Genomic DNA, 7,998 nt, shown 5'->3' on the forward strand with positions numbered 1-7,998 from the left:
ATATTAATACGTAATTTCTTTATCAAAACATTATCATCTTTTTGCTTTGTCAGTCCTGGGGCTTGGTTTCAGGGCCTGAGCCACTGTCCCTGGCTTCTTTTTGTTCAAGGCTAGCTAGCACTCTGCCACTTGAGCCATAGCACCACTTCTGGCTTTTTCTGTATATGTGGTGCTGAGGAATGGAACCCAGGGCTTCATGCATGTAGGCAAGCACTCTACCACTAGGCCACCATCCCAGCCCAGAAACAGTATTATCTTTAAATAAAGTTTGTTTTCTTCTTTAACTGGATACACTTTCTTTCTATTAAATTTTGAAAGAGCAGAGAAGTCCTTTAGAACCTAAACCACTGACAAAACAAGTACAATTTGAATGCTCTGCCTCAGCAGGGGATTGCAGCTTCCTTATGCAGTACCCCATGATATTGTCACTATAGACACTGGCCCTTGAATTTTTCATAGGCACCCATTGCTGCTTCCATGGCCATATCTGAATACTATCTCTTTTACCCCCCTTAGGGATAAACTATCATTTTAATATCATTGTAAAACATTTCAGTTCTCAAAATAGGATTCTGTGACTTTAAATTACCAGAGAATCATTTGAACTTAGAAAATGAACATATAAACAACGGATGGAGAAGTGGTAGTCCTAGAGAGCAAATTAGATTTCAAAAATAGATGTTGTTTTTTCCTTCTGGAAGCCAATTTATCTTGTTTCATTTCCATGTAATGATCATTAAATTTTCACTATATGTCAGGCACTTTTGTATCCAGGAAGATGAAGGAAAAATATATCAATTAATTCAATCTTCAATTTGAATCTATTTGATGAATACTATTATTAGCTACCTCATTTTATAGATTAGGAAATTCAGGTATAAAAAGTTGAAATTGCTTGTCAAAGATCACTACAATTGTAATGACATAGCTGGAGTACATTGTTTCGTGAAAATAAATGAGCAACAGAAGAAGCATCATAGGCCAAATAGAAAATCAGATTTCTAAAAAATTACAGTCTTTATTCCAGTAAAGACGATCAGTTCTTTCCTTTGAAATTGATTGACTGCATGATAGAAAAAAAATGCTTTAAATATCTCTTTTATGTTCTCACAGAGGCACTACACATATAAATCTAGAATAAATTACCAGAAAAATGGAAAGTTAAGATAAGAAATGATTGAACCATTTATTTCTAAACTGTGCTTTCTGAATTTTATATATAATGAAGTGAAAAGCATACTAAATATTGCAGAAAATCAATTTACTGGTACGAAAGAAAATATGAAACATGCTTATAAAACATAAAGCAAAGCAATAAAATAATGAGAGTGGAAAAATATTAAATAAGCTATATGAGAAACAGAGTCCCAAAGCTTAATCCAAGCATATAAAAACAAATGATGCAGAATCAATAACCTAATGAATAATGGGACACTACCTTCATCAAATAAAATCTCATTCTGAAATCTGAGCATGTTCTATTCCAAGAAATCAATAAAATGAAAATAATGCCAAATAAATCTAGTGGAACTGTCACAGTTAAAAAACAAATAAAGAATTCTATAGCCATGTATGGTACATATAATATGCATGAAGAAATAAGATATGACTAGCCCAGATTGTTCTGCATTACAACAATACCATGAGAATGTAAAGTAATATTTCTCACAGTTCAAAGACATTATCTATGAATGCTTTGTCTGGAGAAACTGTTCATTTAGAACTGAAGGCTGTGGACATATCCTAGATATGCAAGATGAAGAAAGCATTTACTAGTTTCATTTCTGAGCATGTAAATATACAGAAAATCTGAAGGACAAGAATTAAGATTAAGGAATGAGAATCTCACACAGAGAAAAAGTAGTGGCGAACACTAACTCAGAAGTAGAATAAAAATTATCTTAATGGAATTCAGGTAACCCCTAGGGACCTCTGCTCAGATTTATTGTGTGTATATTGTACTAGTTTGCTACAGATGCCATAACAATATAGTAAGACCAAATGGCATACACAAGAGAAATTTATTTTCTCATAGCTCTAGAGATCATGGTGCCAGCCAGGTTGATCTCTAGGCAGACCTTCTCTAGCCTTGTAGAAGTCTGGTCTCTCTCCCAACTTCCTCAAAGGATCTTTTCTCAGTTTGCCTGTTTTCCTGACGTCTTTTCTTCTTAAAAGGACAACAGTGCCTTTCAGAGTGAATTTTAATTATATTCTGCTTTTCATCCTATATTTATTCTTCTTGTTTCCTTAGAGCTACTCTGTCTGGTAGAGCGAGCTTCCAGGAAAGAAAGTCAATTGAAATACATATTATTGATGTTACATTAACAGACTGCACAGCTAGCAATGTGAACCATGAAAATAAACACATAAAATACAAATGGCCTCAATGTCGGGAAGAGGAAATAATAAATAACAGCTTTAAAATTGTGTGAAATGGAAATAAAACAGCATTCCAATAAATTAACAAACAAGGCCCATTAGACTTATAAAAATGCAAAACAGTGTGCACTTTAAATGAAGTTAATAAAAGCAGAAGGGAATATTTTATTAAGAAGATGTTAAAAAAAATAAAAACCTCCTAAGATAACTCTGTGTTAAAAGCTTGATCTGAACCTAAAATAATAGCAATAATAAGGATTGGGATGTGTGTTGGGGAAGGAGAAGCAGAACAGCTCAGTTCAAAATATTATTAGAAGCCTGACTGCTCAGAGTGAATATCAGAGTGAATACCAAAAGGATTTTTCCTGAAGCATTTAAGCAGCTAAGTCAAATGGACAGGACATAAAGCAAAATATAAAATATTTGATCCTTTCTATTGCAATTAAAAATAATGGCTGTTTACCCTCAAACACTGTGAGACTTTTCAATGAAGAAACTGTCCATTGGTTCTCTATTGTATACAGGTAACATATTTTGGAAAATATATTTTAAATTAGCTATGAACTGCATGATTTATTGTTCTACACCAAAAATAAAGTCAAGATTCAGGAAAACAACTCTACTATCTCCTTTAAGTCCTACTTTGTAATTATGTGGGATTTTTGTTTTCCCTTCCTGAATTCTGTCCTTCCAAGCTTAGATTTACCCCAAGCTCAACTCCCTTACATTTTCTTCATCTCCAAACACAGAACCATTCTTGTGTATGATGTGGGTAAAGTTTCCTCACTAAACCAGAGAGAACACTAGACAGGATGACTGAAGCAGACTTACCAACAGAGCAGAGAGCCTAAACCTAGGGAAGAAACAGTAGTAGATCTTAGGACTCAGTGTGCTTTATAAAGCACAATGATTTTCCAGCCAATACTATTACTTCTCCCAAGATTATTTAATGACTCAGAATCTTGCCACCCTTACTGGGCCTTGGAAGACTCAGGGCCTGAGCACTGTCCCTGGCTTCTTCCCGCTCAAGGCTAGCACTCCACCACTTGAGCCCCAGCGCCGCTTCTGGCCGTTTTTTTGCTGGGGAATCGAACCTAGGGCCTCGTGTATCCGAGGCAGGCACTCTTGCCACTAGGCTATCTCCCCAGCCCCAGTGGGTTCGCTTTCTGATGAGAGGCACTGGGGTGAAGGTGGTGACAGGGCAAAAGGGAAGATCCCCTGAGAGCTTCAGCCAGTTGCATGAACTTGAGCTACATAGAAAATTCCTGGTGTGTTTTTTCAAACAACATTTACTCTTTTAAAGACTAGAATAATTGATAGAAATTTCCTAGAGCTTCAAGAACATTAAAGGAGCTTTCAAGCAAATTATTAAGAATTCCTCACCTTGACATTTCAGTCTTGGATGTTTGAGGAAAAGTTTCCCAATTTTGGCTCCTGAAACTCTTCTAATAGTATATGAGCCTAAGTGAATAGTAAATCTATGTCCCCAAGTTACATAGTGAATGAATAAATAGAATACTAAAACAAAATAATCAAACAATTCTGGAGGTCAACCTATCTCCAGTTCTTAAGAATAGATGAAAAAAACAAGAGTAGAAGAACTCACAAAAGTCTTTGTATCTAAAATAATGGTAACTGAAAAGTTGTTTTGTGTGGAAAGTAAAGAACTCCATCTCTTATTAATAGACTTCTTAACATATTCTTTTTTAAATTTTAATTTTATTGTCAAGGGGATGTACAGAAGGGTTACAGTTATATATGTAAGGTAATAAGTACATTTCTTGTCATACATGTTGCCCCTCCTTTGTTTTTTTCCAACCTTCCCACCCTTCAGCCCTGCCCCCCAGTTGTAGTTAATTGCTGTGGCATTGGTTCATCATTTATCCTTTGTCTCACCATTTTGATGTACCCCTTCCCTTCCCTAATAAGGTTAAATGTATATATAATACCCAGGGTACCAAAATCAAAAACAGTAGGTTCCATGATTTCACTCATCAGTAATAATTAATATATGTTTAGGATAGTCCTAGCACAGGATCACAATAGTTCAGTAGCTAAGTACATATGACCATATAAGATGAAGCTAAACAAAATGAACTCCAAGATATGGAAACAAGAGGTTTTTCATCATTGTTGTTATTCTTAATGTACTATATGAAATTTTTTCCTTTGTTCTTCTTTCCTGTGGAATCGCCTACTGTCACTGTATTTGATTTTTGATTTCTTAGCTTCTTCTAAGTGCAGAAGCTGGTAAAATTATTAGGACTCATCTCAACAACTTGCTGAGCTTGTACAAAATAACTCCATATTTTAATGCTTTTCAACCCTTTTGAGATTAAAACCGTCTGCTGACTTGTTCTTTGCTCAGTATTTCAACTATTTCTTTTTTATTGTAAAGGTAATGTACAGAGGGGTTACAGTTATGTAAGTCAAGAAATTAGTATATTTCCTTTTGAACAGTGTCACCCTTCCTTCATTTTCTCCTAGTTTTTCCTTTCCTGACCCCCTAAGTCCCCAAGTTGTATAGATCATTTTGGACATAGAGTCTAGTTAGTATTGCTGCTGAATTAGTTCACCTTTTGTCTCATCATTTCTGTTTTTCCATTTCCCTCCCCAAATCACATAAACTTATATAGAAGACTAAGGTACTGTGATCATAATCATGGATAAGTGGGAATAAACCAAATGGATAAAAGAACCAAAAACAGTTCAATAAAGAAGTTCTAGTTTCCATTTCTTGTATTTCTATAAGTATCATTCAATATGATCATGTGCACATAGATATTGAGCCATTGTGATACTCTTCTAAGAATACCCTCCTTTGATCTCATAGTGTGAATGTTTAGAGTTCTGTTTAATTAATAATGTCAAAGAGTACCATTGGATTTATTTGTAAACTATGGGCATATGATAATTATTACAAATGAGGGAAACCATGCAGCCTATCTTTCTTTGTGTCTGGCTTACCTCTTTCAGTATTATTTTTTTTCCAGGTCTTTCCAAATGGGCCAATATTATTCTTTCTGATGAAAGCATAGAATTCCATTGTTCATATATACCACATTTGCTTTATCCATCTGACCACATTTGTTTGATCCATTTGTCCACAGAAGGGTGATTCAATATCTTAGCTATGATAAACAATGCTGCATTGAACATGCTGGAAACTTTAGTGTGACATGGTTTGTGGTCATTTGGATAAATGCCTAGGAGTGGGATTGCTGGGTTTGGGGGAGCTCCATGTTTAGTCCTTGGAGAAACCTCCATACTGCTTCCCAGAGTGACTGAACAAGTTTACATTCCCAGCAACAGTGTAGTAACATTCCTGTTTGGCCACATCCCCATTATCATCTGTTATTGTTAGTTTTCTTAATAATGGCCATTCTAACTGGGGTGAGGTGGAATTTCAATGTTGTTTTGATTTGCATTTCTTTTATGGCCAGAGATGTGGAACATCTCTTCATGTGTCTATTTCAGACATTAAAATATTTTCCCAGCTAAAGTCTACTCTCCTTAGAAAGGACTCCTCCACAAATATACCTGTAGTATGATTATATGATTATCTGAACTCTAATTCACATATCTTGACTAATAGTACTACTAAAACCTTCACTCTTGATCAAAGCAACTGCTTAGAATTCTTGGCATTTTCTCTTTGTTAGCATTGCTTTTAGAGTTAATAGAGGTAAAATTAAATGATAAATATGTGTGTTCTGACTAATACAAAGACTGTAACGTGAGAATTTTTTCCCTACCCGTCTCTAAAGTTTCTTCTTTGGGGTGTTGAATTACTCTTATTAATTCAACTTCAACCTCTCTATCTCTCTATTTATCTATTTCATATCTCTAATAATTTCTATATTACCTATTTTACACTCCCAGGGATTGGAAGAACCATGTAGATTAATTCTAAGATAAGATGAGTAAAGGAAAGTTTAAGCTTATCTAAAACATCCTATGCATTGAGTTTGATGCAGAGGACCCTGTGGAAGACAAGAATTTCCAGGTGTTGACCAAAAGAACCTAGATCCCTGAATGACAGTATAAAATGGGACCTACCCCTGACCTTCACTGGATTATGATATGAGCAGGGGAAAAAAAACTTTCAATGCTACAAAGATTTTAGAGAATTCGTATTTAAGAGTATGTCAAACTGATCTGTTAAGGAGGTTAGACTAATATATCTAAACCCTAATTCTAGGGCAGAGAATATTGAGAGTTATTTTCTAGAACTCATTCTAACAACTCATTCTAATTTAGTATTTCCTCCCTTTCACTAACTTCATAAGTAATTATATAGCTTGGATTAACTAAACTGAATCATTCACGAGATTTTACTATTGGGATTTTACACATACACACAGACATTTATCCATCAAAGTGACTTAAATGTCAAGATCACTGTGTTTTTGTGAATGCATAGCTTTGTCTTTACACTTAATTATGAGCATTTTAATAGTTTTCATGATGATAAAAAATAAAGCCTTTCTAGTAAAGATAAAGATATTATATCATATAAAATATTCTCATCTCTGTAAAAAAGATTTGAAGCATGCTGGCTTTCAAATGATCTGTAGAAGAGTTTCATGTGTGTTTGTGTGCATGTGCACATTGGCTTATTCCAGGACTGAGAACTGAACTCAGGACCTTCCCCTTATATTTTTTGCCCAAAGCTGGAACAGTACCACACTCCTCCTCTGGCTTTATGGTGGTTCAGTGGACATAAGAGTCTTACAGACTTTCCTACCTGGGCTAGCCTTAAACCACGATCATCAGATCCCAGCTTCCTGAGTAAAAAGGATTACAGGCTTAATCTTTTTGAAGAAAACATACTTTGGTTTCAAATGAAAAACCAATCCTCCTATTATATTGTATATTATATTGTATTAGAACCATTCTGCACTGAAATATTAGGGAAAAAGCTTAGCCTCATTTCCAACCTATGAAACTGTCTATGTTTTTCCTTACTGACTCACAGATATATTATGGCCATTCCACAGAAACAGAATCCATATACACAATAAATCTACACCTATGAGTAATGATTTACTACTGTTATAAACATATATAATATATGTTATGTAAGTACTCACACACTATTTAATTCAGTGGTTTAAAAATCTTTATACATAATACTGTATATTTACATAATATATACTTAAGCTATATATATACATATATGTGTGTATTAACTTATTAGTAAATATTCAAGATATGGCTATATCTCCTTTAAGTTATATAAGATTTGGCTTCATTCATGAGAAACCATGGAGACTTAAGAAACTATCTTTCAGAATAGGGAACCATCTGTTTACAGTTATCATATATCAGAAGGACATAGGGCCATTATCTTGTAAACAATCTCACAGAAAGTCATTGTATCATTTTTATTGACTAGCAGAGCATCAGAAAGTCACTACTAGAAAGTTTTCATTTTGAAAATAACTATGGAACCTCAATATTCATCTTTCAGATTCAAACACCTTTCTTGTCAATGTTTAACTTATATATATTATTCAAGAAAACAGATTAACTTCTTGATTTTATACATATCTGAAAGTATTACTATAGATGTCCAAAAATGGCTTGAGACCACTGTTTCATCTTTAAACCTTAGTC

This window comes from Perognathus longimembris, chromosome 22, assembly GCF_023159225.1.
Source record: "Perognathus longimembris pacificus isolate PPM17 chromosome 22, ASM2315922v1, whole genome shotgun sequence".
Lineage (NCBI taxonomy): Eukaryota > Metazoa > Chordata > Mammalia > Rodentia > Heteromyidae > Perognathus > Perognathus longimembris.